This window comes from Rutidosis leptorrhynchoides, chromosome 9 (assembly GCF_046630445.1).
Source record: "Rutidosis leptorrhynchoides isolate AG116_Rl617_1_P2 chromosome 9, CSIRO_AGI_Rlap_v1, whole genome shotgun sequence".
Lineage (NCBI taxonomy): Eukaryota > Viridiplantae > Streptophyta > Magnoliopsida > Asterales > Asteraceae > Rutidosis > Rutidosis leptorrhynchoides.
In genome coordinates, this window is record NC_092341.1 from 209,950,140 (window position 1) to 209,968,165 (window position 18,026).

At 30.4% G+C, this 18,026-nt stretch overlaps 1 pseudogene; it reads left to right on the forward strand.

The window, feature by feature from the left end:
- Positions 1–10,340: 10,340 nt before the first annotated feature.
- LOC139868518 (uncharacterized) overlaps positions 10,341–18,026 on the forward strand; it is a 32,320-nt pseudogene continuing 24,634 nt past the window's right edge.

The window sequence follows — 18,026 nt, forward strand, 5'->3', positions numbered from 1 at the left end:
TTGACAAAAAGGGGGACGTGATGATGAATCAAGATTAGAATAATGGTAGTGAAGAACCGACACTATACCCTTTATATCTAGTCTCAGTATTAGTTTGGATTGAGAAGCATGCAAATAAGATATTTGGGTCTTGAAAGTGGGCAGGTTCCCTTTTATTTAAAATTGGCCGACACCCTTTCTATTAAATTAAGCCACTTGTTTGTTTAAAATAAATAGGGATGACTTGTACAAGAATGTTTGACCACCGAATAAGTTGTTTAGGCTGCTGTATGAACGACTTTCGGTCAAGCAGCCTGTGGATCCCAAACATCCATGATATTTTAATTGGACTACATTATTTAGTTGGGCTTCTAATTCGTATTGTGGGCTTGTATCAATCTGATTTCGGGAAATGGAGATGATGAGAAAACATGTATATTCGGTGTAATATAATTTAAAGCAAGAGTTAAATCGAAAATGGGCAAGCAGTTAAGTAGTTTAGGTATGTGTTGGTGAAACGAGAGGTCTCGGGTTCGAGCCTGAGCAGTGGTGTTATATTTTTTTGAGCCTATTCTTGAGGTAGCACTTTTATTATTATTCCTATATTATTATTATGATTATGATTATGATTATCATTATTTGGTTAATATATTATTATTATTATTATTATTATGAATATGAATCTCAAGTATACTTATTATTATTTAGTTTCACTATTATGATAATTAAGATTGAGATTGTAAAAAGATGAATATAAATTGAAAGATGTTAAGATTTATATTAACTAAGAAGAGGTGATCTTTGTAAATGTTATAATGAAATTAGTATTAAGTTATAAGATGGGAGTGTTATGGTATAATATTAAAATTATTACTAATACTATTATTATCATAGATATTATTATTATTTGTATTATTATTAAAAGTAACATCCTTAGTATCATTATTATTATTAAATTATTCATTATATTAAAAATTACTGATATTATCATTATTAATATAATTATTATTATTATTATTACTATGATTATGTTTACCAAAATTATTATTTTGTTTTCATTAAAACTATCATTATTATTGTTATCATCATTACCTATATCAACATTATTAAGAATAATTACGTTTATGAAAATAAAAGTTTTAAAGATATTATTAAGGTTGTAAGTATGTTTTTAACCAAATTAACAAAGTTTATATAAATATTCTTATATAACATGTTAGGTATTTTTTTATTTTTTTATTATTTTTACTAATCAAATATATATCAATATAACTATATAAATATTAAACATTTTGAATATATACACAAACTAGATAAGTATAATATATAATTTAAGATATAATATATAAACTTGTTCGATTACGATTATATGTGTTAATATATATATGAATGATATAGGTTCGTGAATCCGAGGCCAACCCTGCATTATTCAATGTCGTCATATGTATTTTTACTACAAAATACAGTATTGTGAGTTTCATTTGCCCATTTACCCTTTATATTTTTGGGCTGAGAATACATGCGAAATTTTTATAAATGTTTTACGAAATAGACACAAGTAATCGAAACTACATTATATGGCTGAATGATCGAAGCCGAATATGCCCCTTTTTGCTTGGTAACCTAAGAATTAGTAAACCGATCTACTAATTGACGCGAATCCTAAAGATAGATCTATTGGGCCTAACGAACCCCATCCAAAGTACCGGATGCTTTAGTACTTCGATGTTGTTTTTATCATGTCCGAAGGATTTCCCGGAATGATATGGGATATTCTTATATGCATCTTGTTAAGGTCGGTTACCAGGTGTTCAATTCATATGAATGATTTTTGTCTCTATGCATGGGACGTATATTTATGAGAAATGGAAATGAAATTCTTGTGGTCTATTAAAAAGATGAAAATAAATATTTATGATAAACTAATGAACTCACCAACCTTTTGATTGACACTTTAAAGCATGTTTATTCTCATGTATGAAAGAAATCTTCCGCTGTGCATTTGCTCAATTTAGAGATATTACTTGGAGTCATTCATGACATATTTCAAAAGACGTTGCATTCGAGTTGTTGAGTTCATCAAGATTATTATTAAGTCAATTATAGTTGGATATATTATGAAATGGTATGCATGTCGTTAACCTTCAATGTAAAGAAAGTTAGTCTTTTAAAAAGGAATGCAATGTTTGTAAAATGTATCATATATAGGTCAAGTACCTCGCAATGTAATCAATTGTAATGTATTCGTCCAGATGGATTAGGATGGATCTCTACAAATGAATATGACGGTTTGATGTTAGATGATACGGGATAAGTGATGAAGGTGATAACCACATTTTTTTATTTATTATTACTCCTACTGCCAATTAAAGTTACCAAACCCAAATCTCATTTTTCTTTTGGATCGGGTCTATTTTTGGACTGTGTAATGTAGATATGTTGGGCCGAGGCTAACCCATCTGTTGGGCCGAGAGTAATCTGTCATTGGCCATCTGAAAACCCACCGTCGATATTGTTTGTTCATTTGATGATGATGATATACAGAATAATGACGGGTTAAAATTAAGTAGAGTGATAATAATTTCAGAAAAACACAAATGGATGAGTGGTTTTTGGTGTTGCTAGGTTAATGGGAGGTTGCGGGTTCGATTCCGGATTGAGGCATTTTTTTTTTTTTTTTTTGAAGCTTTCACTTTTAAGGTAGTATCTGAATTATTTTATTATTATTATTATTATTATTATTATTATTATTATTATTATTATTATTATTATTATTATTATTATTATTATTATTAATATCATTGTTACTAATATTACTAATATGATTAAAGATAATGAATGTCTAGATAAATAGGATTATGATAATGATCATGAATGAGAATGATAGTGAATGGTATAAGAATTTTTTTTTCCTATTTTTATTATTATGGTTTTTAATACAAAATTTTTAACACTATTATTATTATTATTATTATTATTATTATTATTATTATTATTATTATTATTATTATTATTATTATTATTATTAGACTAATATAAATATTATACATATTATTAGTATTATCATTAAAATTATTATTATTAACAAAAGTAATTTTTAGTAAAATTATTATTATTATAACTATTATTATTATTTTTCACATTATTATTATTATTATTATTATTATTATTATTATTATTATTACTATTATTATTATTATTATTATTATTATTATTATTATTATTATTATTATCATTATTATTATTTTATTATAGCTATTAATATTAGTAATATTATAAATAATACAATTTAATAGATTATCATTGTTACTATTATTTTTATCATTTGTATTATTATTATTATCATTATTAACATACAACATTTTTATCATTTTATTGTTAGTATTGTTGGGATTTTAACAAGTTCAAAATATACTTAAACCATTTTAAGAATTAAGAAAGCGGAAGCATGTAGATTAACATTTTGAAACTTGTAAATCTTTAACCAATTAAAGTTAAATCCCAATAAGGATCAAGTTGTGAAACATACTTACAAACTAAGAGTGGGTTTAGAGTTTATACCTCCTCAAGCTAGTTGAGGGTTAGTTCAAAAGAAGATGATGAAGATGATGAAGAATGGAGCTTCAAAGTGATGAAACCTCAAGGAGAAATACCCCAAGCTTTTGCACCAACACCTAGCCTTTGGTTAGGATTTAATAACACTTGAATTGAGCTTGCAATAACCAAATGAAGAACCCTTTCTTCCTCCCAAAAGGCCACAAAATTCAGCTGGGTTTTAGGAGAGTTTTGTGCAGAATTTTGATGTACAATTGCATGTATGTCTTGCTACTAGTCAAAGGACATGTATATGTGGAATTGTGTTATGGAAAGCAACAAGAATAAGCATGGGATAGACTTTCTTGGGGCTCCAAAATCTTCCCACCATCCATTATTTTATAACAAGAATGATTTTATAAAACTTGTAATAATTTTATAAAACTTGTATAAAATAAACATGTATTTGTTACTTGCAATAATTTTATAAACCATTTTATAAAATATAACATAACAAAATTATTTAAACCTATAAATAATTAAATCCACATCATATATAAATTATCCAAGTAATTTATCTCAAGTGATTATTATTTAGAAAATCGATTTTTCTAAAGTTCAAGTGTCGCGTATTTATTTAACAATCCAACCGTTAAAATAAATACATATAAAGTGTTGGTAAGCTTGTTATTGGGTATGACCCGACTTGGATCATAACACATTAGCCACATTAATTTAATATGTCTCTCGGGCATACGAAATACCTTCAAGTATTATTATTATTATTAAAAGTATTATCATTTTTATTAATATTATTATTTTTATCATTACTATTATTATTTTAGTATTATTATAATTATTATTTTTAGCAAACAATTGTTATCTATATAAAAATATCTTACAAATCAACTAATATTACATACTAATATGTTTTTAATATACTAACTAATATATATTACCATTTATATTGATATAACATTAATTAAATTATATACCATATATTTATTATAAGTATAATTATATATAAAGTTATTAATTTTAATAAATTATAAAATATAAGTAAACTTAGTGAATTAAATGGGATATGTGTTAATATATATGCAATTGATATAGGTTCGTGAATCCGAGGCCAACCCTACACTTGTTCAATGTCGTCATATGTATTTTTTAAAATACAGTATCGTGAGTTTCATTTGCTCCCTTTTTAAATGCTTTTACAATATATATTTTTGGGACTGAGAATACATGCGCTGCTTTTATAAATATTTTACGAAATAGACACAAGTGATCGAAACTACATTCTATGGTTGGATTATCGAATCGAATATTCCCCTTTTAGTCTGGTAATCTAAGAATTAAGGAACATACACCCTAATTGACGTGAATCCTAAAGATATATCTATGGGCACTAACAAGCCCCAGTCAGAGAATTTAAACTGCTTTAGTACTTCGAATTTATCATGTCCGAAGGGAGTCCCGGAATGATGGGGATATTCTATATGCATCTTGTTAAGGTCGATTACCAGGTGTTCAATCCATATGAATGATTTTTATCTCTATGTATGGGATGTTTATTTATGAGAAATGGGAATGAAAATCTTGTGGTCTATTAAATTAATGAAAATGATTGTTTATGATAAACTAATGAACTCACCAACCTTTTGGTTGACGCTTGAAAGCATGTTTATTCTCCCGTACATATTGAAAGGTACATACTTAATCATTTATACGTTTATAACTCGTTAGCTTATGCGTAAATGTATGAATATAGGTGTAGATATATATATATATATATATATATATATATATATATATATATATATATATATATGTATATATTATATATATACATACTTGATAATGGGTGCATATACAAGTTTATACATGGGTTTTGATAGCGTTAAGTCTTGTGAGACTATTGTTGAGGGTTAGGCGAATATAGGAAGCGGGATTTAAGTGTACGAATTAAATAAAATCGAAATGTGTTTTAGGTAGTCGAACTATTCAGGCATAGGCTAATGTCGCGCCGCGGCGATCTGGGCCGCGACGCGACATACAAAGGAAATCTGGATCAGAAGTTGAGTTAAGAAGGGTCTGTTTTCCTGTTATTCGCCGCGCCGCGAGAATTTGGTCGCGCCGCGACAGTCCTGCTGGACAGATTCCGGACCTTGCTCTTTTTAAGGGATTTCAAGGGGCAAATTGGTAATTTAACGTGTAGATCTGATGGGAGCATTAAATCTCCACCACTTGTTCATTTAATTCATTTCTTTTTCTCTTTTCTTTCCATTTTCTCTCCCAAAACACAAAACCCATTTAGATTAAATTTAAGATTTGGAGTCGGAGAATTGTGAATCAAACCTTGGAACAAGATTTAAACTTGTTCCTTGTGTCTCTAACTACACGTTGATAGTCTCGGTAAGTTCTAACTCTAAGTTTTGAGTTTAATTGGTTAATGGTTAGGGTTTTGGTTACTAGAGATTTGGGTGACCCATTTGAGGGTAAAATGGGTGAATTTGGGTTATGTTGTTGTAATAAAACCCTAATGGCCACAAACTAGGGTTTTGGTCTTGTGATTTGGGGTTGTAAGTGTCAAATGGTGTTGCTAGTCACTAATACACTTTTAGATTATGAAAGAAGTGTTAATGGGTAAGTTTGGCTTGATTGTGAGGCTAAGTAATTTAAAATGGGTCAAAATGTACTAGTTGACCTAGTTTGGGTGAAATGGGTATGAATTACCCTAAGTTTGTGTTAACTGAAGTTAGTAGACTTTAATGCACTAGCTTTAGTGATTAAAGTCGGGTCTTGGCCATTTAAGGGCGGTATTGGTGTGGTCGAGTCATTTAATGCGAATTGGGTCATTAAATGCTCAAGTATGTGTAATGTGGTTAATTCCACTAGTTGGTGTATTGAAATTGTACTTAATGTATTAGGTACATTGCTTTGAAGTTCGGAAGTGCATAGTCATCATCCTTGTGTCAAGGTGAGTGGAATAATTATGCGTGTACGTATATAATGTATTTATTTGTGTGGTATGAATGTGAAATTGTCGCGGTGTTCACGACACCACATTCTAGTAGCGAGTAGTATTGTCGCGGTGTTTAAGACACTACTCATTGTTGATTGACATATGGTATTGCCGCGGTGTTTAAGACGCCACATTGTCATGAGAGTGGAATAGTCGCGGTGTTCAAGACACCACTCATTGTTTTGATTGACGTGTGGATTCATCGCGGTGTTTAAGACGCCACATTATCATGAGGGTGAGTTAGTCGCGGTGTTCAAGACATCACCCGGGGGATTAGTGAATACACGGTGTTTAAGTAACACTAATGGATGTTATGAACTCCAACGGGCTTTCATGTACCGTTCCCTTGTATGATTGGATAACCATGGTTGTGTGAATGTGTATTTAGTATATTACATTGTGAACTATATGCTACTATTGACGCTAGCTTCTTGTGAATTGTGGATCTTGGTTTATGCTTAATGTTTGCATAGTTGTCGAATTGCTAGCTTGTGTACGGTATTGTGTAAGTGATGCAAGTAAGTAGGTTATATATGAATATGTATAATTATTGCATTCACTAAGCGTTAGCTTACCCCTCTCGTTGTTTATCTTTTTAGTCGCAGGTGCGGATAAGGGCAAAGGGGTTATCGGTCATTAGGTGGCCTTTGATGATGTTTTGTTGAAGCTTGGAAGTTGGCCTAACGTTTTGGGTAGTTTAGTCTCAAACCATGCTCAAGTGTCGTTTGGATTATAAACTATCATTTGTAGTGGGTCAAACTTGTATTGAACTTAATTAATGGCCTTCGTACCTTTTGTAAACATTTAAATTATTGTACGTTTAAATGAACTTTGTGGAATGGATTACACGTTTAATTGGCGCGTAAATGTGTATTATTAAAAAAAAATTATCGTATGGAATACGGGTTGGGTTGTTTCAAAGATAAAGACAGATAGCCTTCTTGTGTTATAATTGTATCTTTTGTTATTTCATTTTTCATTATACTATTTTATAAATGTATGTATATAGTCTGTTGTAGTGAAAATGAAATGAGCTTATCTTCAAAATCATATCATTTTATAAGATATAGATAACTCAGCAAAAGATCCCAAAACAAACCTAAAAGGGACAAATTTACTGCCTATTTTTCATTAGGTCCCTTAGTGCTGGCTTTAGTGTTTCTCTTAATGTCATATGTTTTGTCATCATCAAATTGGAGGAGATTGTTGAGTCCCCAAAATAATTAAGGATTTAATTATGACAAAACTGTAATTTATTTACACTAAAATATTATGTGCAGCCAGCACAAGTTTGTTTATGTATAGACAGCAAATATTGCTGTGTCGAGTGTTTAGTTTGCTGCTCAGTCTACCAGCACAAGGTAGACAGTGTTCTTCAGTTAGCACAGGATGTGTACTCAGCAATTCAAGAATATCAAGTGTCTCAGCAATGAAGAACCAGCACAGCTGAAATGCAGCTTACTACACAAGACAGCTATGCTCCATTACAAGCATAGTAGTTTCTTGAGTGGTCTACATCAATTATACTATTCAACAGAAGTCAAAGACAAAGTTGAACAGGAAAGGACACGCGTCGGCGGCTGACAAGTGACCTTACAAGACCACATGGGAATGCAGAAGTTTAACGCATGTGCAGACATGTGTTATACTTTGTCAATGCCTAGAGAACACAACATTCTATTTGTTTAAACAAATAGTGGTGTCAAATCAAATTGGGGTGTTCCTGCAAATAGCTACCAAAGAGGAAAAAGGAGAGCACGCTCTCTGATGCAGTTGTCCCCACATGTACAGACATCCTATGTACCAGTGGACAATGGAGCAATTACACGGATAAAAGGACTACTATAAATTGTTGTATCCACTATTGTAACAACTAGTTGTGTGAGTTTTGTTATTTAGAGTCCAAAACGTGTAATAGCTTTAAGTTTATCCTCATAGCTATAATCTAGGTAAATCTGTATCAACCAACTATCGTTCTGCCAAGGATAGTTGTAATTCTTTGTGATTTAATCAATAAAGAATAACATTTAAAAATTACCTTTGACTCTACTTAAATTACATGCTTGAATACTAAACTGTGATTAATTGGTAAGTTAATTTAAAAGAAATTGTATTCAACCCCCCCCCCCCCTCCCCCCTCCCCCCTCTACAATACTTTTGTTGTTAATCAAGGGACCAACAGTTATGTATTTACATAAGCGAAAACCGCCCATGTGTTAAGCTCTGTTTTACATGTCGGTGTGTTTAGCTTTTTTTAAAAGATGTCCGTTTCGCGTATAGTTAGTTGCGTTGTGTTCATAAAATTATTCCGAGTTGAACGATGGTGCCGAAAAAATTTAACGCTCGGCGATCAGGAAGATACGGGCCGGTAAATGTTTTGGTGAAGTTTGGTTGAAAAAATTTTAATAGAATAATGATTTGACGGTTTATACCTCTGAAAAATTGTAGTTTGAACGATAGTTGAGGGGGCGAGATTGTAAATAAGGGTTTGAGATGTCATTTTCACCTTGTGCAAACGACCCAAATTCACACGTAAAATAATATATGTATAATAAAATAATAATAATAATAATAATAATAATAATTAGGTGTAACTAGGCACAATAATGGAAACAACATGATGGAATCAATTAGTCTAACTCACTACTAAACCCCAAATTAAAATTTCTATTTTTTTAACGACAGTTCGGGATCACTTAGAGAACTTAACAACCCACACGTTCATCTCTCACAGTTGCATAACCCGCTGCTGCCTAATAAATTATTCCCTATTCAGATTGTTAAACAAAAAGAACTGTAACAAATTAACTAGTAAATGACAAATAAAAATTGAATGATAAATGAGTGTCAAACGACCAAGAACTCCAACCAGGGGCGAAACTATTTGGGGGCAGGGTGGGGCGCCCGCCCTCGGTGGATTTGCAACTTTCAGTGTAAAAATTTTAGATTTTTCGATTTTGTCCCAGTGAATTTTTTTTTCCTCAAAACCTACATATTTTGCCCTAAAACCTTCAAATTTTACCCAAATTTCTTCAACTTTTACCTCAAAACCTTCAAATTTTACCAAAAAACCTTCGGATTTTATCCAAAAACCTCCATAATTTGCTTAGAAATCCCTGTAGCCTACGCCTTACCCCTTGTCATATCAGCCAATTCACCATCATTCATTCAATTCAAATTTAATTTAATATTGTTTGTATTTCTTTAGTTTTTTTTTCTTGGTTATTTTGTTTTCTAATACAAAAATAAGTACTTTGTATCTCTTCACATTTGACAAATAAATTTTTTTATTTAGTAATATAAAATCTATGATTAACAATAGCAAATACCCTTTGTATCAATTAAACGATTAAGTATTAATTTTGAACTATCTCAAAATAATAGTCTCAAAATAAGTTATCATTTCGACATTTAAACTTGTCCCACCATAATAGGTCCGTCAAAAAAATGCTCACCTTACCAATTATATACGGCCCAAAAAAATTGACCAATTATAAAAAATGACTATTAAGTATTAATAAACTCTCCAATTTACATTCATTTATTACTTCTAATCATTTATATTTTAAATTTTAAATAAATTAAGTCGAAACTTACATTAAGTATAAGTCAAACTTACAAAAAAGTGTCCACTTTGCCTTTTATTTTATTTTTTAAAATAAGTGTCTTAACTTTTTTACGGAGTATTTGAAACAATATGTGTTACAACTTGAACTTGCGGCCATAGTCCAATGGTTCTCCTCATGGTCTTTGAGTTATGGGATAGGAACAGGGGCGGGTCAAGTGGGGTCAGACGCCCCCTATGACCCAAAAATTAATAGTGTATAGTTATCCATATTTTGGTCTATGCCCCCAGTGTAAAGCAATTTATGCTCTCATGCTATTCCCAAAAGCTGGATACAGAAGACTACTCTACACTTGGTAGGTTCATGCTATTCTCAAAAGCCGAATGAATACAAAAGAGTATTACACTATTTACAATTTGTATATACTACTGTAATATATAGGAGTAATATAAATATAAATAAATATAGATATAGATATAAATGTATTAGCAATCTACTTCTATCTCTTGTTTCTAAGACCATTCCCAACGGTGGACGCCCTCACACTGTCATCACCTCCGCCCTCGAGGGCGCCGATGGCATTCATCCCGCCGTCGGCCGCCCTCAATCCTCTCTCCTGGTTCCGTGCTGGTGGATGTCGTGTGTATAATATTTTGAGGACGGGAATCAAAGCCATTTATTGATTATATTTATTTTTTCAAACGGCTATAATGCCGTTGGTACTTTTTTTTTTTTCCAACCCCCACTATATATACCTCTATACCATTACACTATCACTTCATACAATCTCTACTTTTATATCACAATATTTATTCAATTCCATTAAAAATGCCTAAAAAAATTTTGGATAGTCTTACGAAAGATGCGTTAGATATTGCAAGTTCTAATTTCAATATCGTCGCATTCGATCTACTTGATTAGATAGATAAAGACGAAGAGGAAGAAGTCGTTCAACCAATTCCAAGGGCGCCTCGAAGATTTATTCATAGAGACAGAGAGGGAACCGCGATGCGTTTATGGAATGATTATTTTTCCGAGAATCCCACTTTTCCCGGAGATTATTTTCGTCGCCGTTATAGGATGAGGCGACCATTGTTTATACGCATATGCCAAGGTATAATGAATTACTCTCAAGAACCTATTCTCGATTATTTTTTATATTTTCATCAAAAGCGGGATGCTACCGGGTTGTTGGGTTTTAATGTTTTTCAAAAAAAGTACATCCGCAATACGCCAATTAGCATACGGTACTGCACCTGATGCTTTTGACGAGTACTTACATATGGGCCAACAAACATCATACGATTGTTTGAATAATTTTTGTAAGAGCGTGATTCACTTGTACGGTTCGGAGTACATGAGAAAACCGACTCCACAAGACGTAGTGAAATGTCCCGTTCTTATTGATTAAAAACGTTCCATATTAATTGATTTCGTTGCGAGGTTTTGACCTCTATATGAGACGTTTTTCAAAGATTGCATTCATTTTTAAAACAAACCATAACCTTTATTTCATAAATAAAGGTTTAAAAAGCTTTACGTAGATTATCAAATAATGATAATCTAAAATATCCTGTTTACACACGACCATTACATAATGGTTTACAATACAAATATGTTACATCGAAATCAGTTTCTTGAATGCAGTTTTTACACAATATCATACAAACATGGACTCTAAATCTTGTCCTTATTTTAGTATGCAACAGCGGAAGCTCTTAGTATTCACCTGAGAATAAACATGCTTTAAACGTCAACAAAAATGTTGGTGAGTTATAGGTTTAACCTATATATATCAAATCGTAACAATAGACCACAAGATTTCATATTTCAATACACATCCCATACATAGAGATAAAAATCATTCATATGGTGAACACCTGGTAACCAACATTAACAAGATTCATATTTAAGAATATCCCCATCATTCCGGGACACCCTTCGGATATGATATAAATTTCGAAGTACTAAAGCATCCGGTACTTTGGATGGGGTTTGTTAGGCCCAATAGATCTATCTTTAGGATTCGCATCAATTAGGGTGTCTGTTCCCTAATTCTTAGATTACCAGACTTAATAAAAAGGGGCATATTCGATTTCGATAATTCAACCATAGAATGTAGTTTCACGTACTTGTGTCTATTTTGTAAATCATTTATAAAACCTGCATGTATTCTCATCCCAAAAATATTAGATTTTAAAAGTGGGACTATAACTCACTTTCACAGATTTTTACTTCGTCGGGAAGTAAGACTTGGCCACTGGTTGATTCACGAACCTATAACAATATATACATATATATCAAAGTATGTTCAAAATATATTTACAACACTTTTAATATATTTTGATGTTTTAAGTTTATTAAGTCAGCTGTCCTCGTTAGTAACCTACAACTAGTTGTCCACAGTTAGATGTACAGAAATAAATCGATAAATATTATCTTGAATCAATCCACGACCCAGTGTATACGTATCTCAGTATTGATCACAACTCAAACTATATATATTTTGGAATCAACCTCAACCCTGTATAGCTAACTCCAACATTCACATATAGAGTGTCTATGGTTGTTCCGAAATATATATAGATGTGTCGACATGATAGGTCAAAACATTGTATACGTGTCTATGGTATCTCAAGATTACATAATATACAATACAAGTTGATTAAGTTATGGTTGGAATAGATTTGTTACCAATTTTCACGTAGCTAAAATGAGAAAAATTATCCAATCTTATTTTACCCATAACTTCTTCATTTTAAATCCGTTTTGAGTGAATAAAATTGCTATGGTTTCATATTGAACTCTATTTTATGAATATAAACAGAAAAAGTATAGGTTTATAGTCGGAAAAATAAGTTACAAGTCGTTTTTGTAAAGGTAGTCATTTCAGTCGAAAGAACGACGTCTAGATGACCATTTTAAAAAACATACTTCCACTTTGAGTTTAACCATAATTTTTGGATATAGTTTCATAATCATAATAAAAATCATTTTCCCAGAATAAAAACTTTTAAATCAAAGTTTATCATAGTTTTTAATTAACTAACCCAAAACAGCCCGCGGTGTTACTACGACGGCGTAAATCCGGTTTTACGGTGTTTTTCGTGTTTCCAGGTTTTAAATCATTAAGTTAGCATATCATATAGATATAGAACATGTGTTTAGTTGATTTTAAAAGTCAAGTTAGAAGGATTAACTTTTATTTGCGAACAAGTTTAGAATTAACTAAACTATGTTCTAGTGATTACAAGTTTAAACCTTCGAATAAGATAGCTTTATATGTATGAATCGAATGATGTTATGAACATCATTACTACCTCAAGTTCCTTGGATAAACCTACTAGAAATGAGAAAAATAGATCTAGCTTCAAAGGATCCTTGGATGGCTTGAAAGTTCTTGAAGCAGAATCATGACATGAAAACAATTTCAAGTAAGATTTCCACTCGAAATAAGATTGTTATAGTTATAGAAATTGAATTAAAGTTTGAATATGATTATTACCTTGTATTAGAAAGATAACCTACTGTAAGTAATAAAGGTTTTTTGATCTTGGATGATTACTTGGAATGGATTTAGAAAACTTGGAAGAAAACTTGCAATCTTGGAAGTATTCTTGATTTTATGAAACTAGAACTTTTGGAATTTATGAAGAACACTTAGAACTTGAAGATAGAACTTGAGAGAGATCAATTAGATGAAGAAAATTGAAGAATGAAAGTGTTTGTAGGTGTTTTTGGTCGTTTGTGTATGGATTAGATATAAAGGATATGTAATTTTGTTTTCATGTAAATAAGTCATGAATGATTACTCATATTTTTGTAATTTTATAAGATATTTCATGCTAGTTGCCAAATGATGGTTCCCAAATGTGTTAGGTGACTCACATGGGCTGCTAAGAGCTGATCATTGGAATGTATATACTAATAGTACATACATCTAAAAGCTGTGTATTGTACGAGTACGAATACGGGTGCATACGAGTAGAATTGTTGATGAAACTGAACGAGGATGTAATTGTAAGCATTTTTGTTAAGTAGAAGTATTTTGATAAGTGTCTTCAAGTCTTTCAAAAGTGTATGAATACATATTAAAACACTACATGTATATACATTTTAACTGAGTCGTTAAGTCATCGTTAGTCGTTACATGTAAATGTTGTTTTGAAACCTTTAGGTTAACGATCTTGTTGAATGTTGTTATCCCATTGTTTATTATAACAAATGAGATGTTAAATTGTTATATTATCATGATATTATGATATATAATATATCTTAGTATGATATATATACAGTTAAATGTCGTTACAACGATAATCGTTACATATATGTCTCGTTTCGAAATCATTAAGTTAGTAGTCTTATTTTTACATATGTATTTCATTGTTAATACACTTAATAATATATTTACTTATCATTTAACATAATTAACCAAGTGTATCAATATCTTAATATGATTCATATGTACCTAGTAAGACGTTGTTATAACGATAATCGTTATATATATCGTTTTCGAGTTTCTTAAATTAATAGTCTCATTTTTATGTATATATGATAATGCTAAAAACGAACATATATTTCATAGCATTATTCCTCAAGAAAGACAAGCTTTTAGTTGCAATTGTTCTATTTACAAGTGATATTCGTTTAAATAATAAAAGGTGAAGACAGAAGACAGATTCGACGATTTGAAGACGCAAACGACCAAAAAGCTCAAAAGAACAAAAGACAATCAAAAAGGTTCCAATTATTGATAAGAAACGTCTCGAAATCACAAGAGTACAAGATTCAAAACGCAAAGTACAAGATATTAAATTGTACGCGAGGACGTTCGAAAATCCGGAACCGGGACCAGAGTCAACTCTTAACGCTCGACGCAACGGACTAAAAATTACAAGTTAACTATGTATATAAATATAATATAATATATAATTAATTATATTAATTATATATATATATTATATATATATAATAAAAACCGTCGGCAGAGAAACTCCAAGGGTGTGAGCTGTAATTTCTATCTCCGCGACTCGCGGAGTTTGAAGGGCATTTTGCCGCGAGTCGCGGAGCCCCAATTTTCAACTCTGGCTATAAAGCCAACCGAATTCTGATCAAATTTAATATCTTTTTCCTTCCTCTTCATACGTAAAATTTATATTTATATTTATATTTTAATTTTAATTTTAATTTTAAATCCTAATAATAATGGTATGTTAGCGAATGTTGTAAGGGTGTAAGTCGAAATTCTGTCCGTGTAACGCTACGCTATTTTTAATCATTGTAAGTTATGTTCAACCTTTTTACATTAATGTCTCGTAGCTAAGTTATTATTATGCTTATTTAAAACGAAGTAATCATGATGTTGGGCTAATTACTAAAATTGGGTAATTGGGCTTTGTACCATAATTGGGGTTTGGACAAAAGAACGACACTTGTGGAAATTAGACTATGGGCTATTAATGGGCTTTATATTTGTTTAACTAAATGAAAGTTTGTTAATGTTAATATAAAGATTTACAATTGGGCGTCCCTATAAATTACCATATACACTCGATCGGACACGATGGGCGGGGTATTTATATGTACGAATAATCGTTCATTTAACCGGACACGGGAATGGATTAATAGCCACTAGAATAATCAAAACAGGGGTGAAATTACATTCAAGGGTAATTGGTGTAATTGTTAACAAAGTAGTAAAACCTTGGTTTACACGCAGTCGATAACCTGGTGTATTCATTAAACAAAGTATTAAAACCTTGTTACAATTCGAATCCCCAATTAGTTGGAATATTTAACTTCGGGTATAATAATAATTTGACAAGGACACTTGCAATTTATATTTATGACTGATGGACTGTTATGGACAAAAACCAGACAGACATATTAAATAATCCAGGACAAAGGACAATTAACCCATGGGCATAAAACTAAAATCAACACGTCAAACATCATGATTACGGAAGTTTAAATAAGCATAATTCTTTTATTTCATATTTAATTTCCTTTATTTTATATTTAATTGCACTTCTAATTATCGCATTTTTATTGTTATTTTATTTAATCGCACTTTTAATTATCGTACTTTTTAATTATCGCAATTTTATTTTATCGCATTTTTATTATTCGCAATTTCATTATCGTTATTTACTTTACGCTTTAATTTAAGTCTTGTATTTATTTTATATTTTACATTAGGTTTTAACTGCAACTAAAGTTTTAAAATCGACAAACCGGTCATTAAACGGTAAAAACCCCCCTTTATAATAATAATATTACCTATATATATATATATATTTGTATTTTTATAAAAGTAAACTAATATAGCGTTGAGCTTTGCTTAAAGATTTCCCTGTGGAACGAACCGGACTTACTAAAAACTACACTACTGAACGATTAGGTACACTGCCTATAAGTGTTGTAGCAAGGTTTAAGTATATCCATTCTATAAATAAATAAATATCTTGTGTAAAATTGTATCGTATTTAATAGTTTTTCCTGCTAAAATTAATAACTATTTTATATACACCTCGCATAACATCAAGTATTTTTGGCGCCGCTGCCGGGGAAGCTATCTTAAAAGCCGGAAGCGCAACGCTAAAATAAAAAAAAAAAAAAGATTTTTATCTACTTTTATTAAAATTCGTTTTTGTAAAAATACGTTTTAATTATTGAAAAATATAAAAAGAAAAACAAAAATATTAGTATTTTTAAGATTTTGTTAAATATTTAAGTTTTATAAGTTTCTTTATTTCTATTTTAGTTTATAAAAATATAAGTTTTATTTTAAAATCTTTTATTTATTTAAAAAACAGAAAACAGAAAAAAAAAAAAAAAAAAAAAAAACGCGTAAAAAGATAAATCTGTCAGCTCAAATTCTGAACCCCGCGACTCGCGGGGTTTTCTTCTTTAATCACCGCAACTCGCGGAGCTTCTCTGACACGCGCACAGGAAGCCCTAATCGAGCATTAATTACGGATTATTATTAATATTAATTATTAAACCTAATTATTATTATTATTATTATTAGTTTTAGTTTTAGTTTTATTTTTACTTTTTATTTAATTTGTTGTATTTAGTTTTAATTAGTTTTATTAAAATTGTAAAATTAGTAGTTTTATTAAATAAATAATATAAAAAAATAATATTTTTATAAAAATTGTACTTTTTACAACTTTTTATATATTTTTATATTTTGTCCCTTTTTAATCGTTGTAACGTAATATTTGTATTTTTTAGCTCATATTTAATTTTAAACTTAGTTTTTGCTATAGTTATTTTTACTCCTAGATTTTTAGGCTTTGCCGTAGAATTCCTTAAGTGCTTTTTCTTTAGACTAAGATTTAGGTGCTTTAGAATTTTGCGACGCCTTTTTAAGTTTTAGTTTCTTTTTAAGTTATTTCCATTTGGGATTTAGTTTTTCCTGTAAGCTTTAATATTTTTAGACCTTTTATTATGTATCAATTATCATTCCAATTAGTAATCTCAATTTGCGATTATAATTTTAAGTTAGTTGTAGTAATAAGGTTAGGTTAGTTAAGTATTTTTAAGTTTTGATAAGTTTTTTTTTTTTATTTTTCCGTCACCTTTTATTTTTCAACCATTTTTTCTTTTTCGACCTTTTTCGACGAACTCTTTTTCTCTCTTATTTCTCGCTATTCTAGTTTTTAGGACTTAGAATTTTTTTCTACTTCTTATCTAAATTTCTTAAAATTACGAAAATTTATTTTAAGTGGTTAAATTAATAGACATCAAAATTTTCTGGTTCGTAGTAATAGTTGGATTTGTACGTGGACCGGGTTATTGGAGCCAAACAGTCCTCAATTATATTGAGACCAAACGAATCCTGCCCCTCTGCTGCATCTTTTGGCTATTCGAAACGTGGGCAAAATCAGAAAAGTCTATTGATTGGATAACTTATT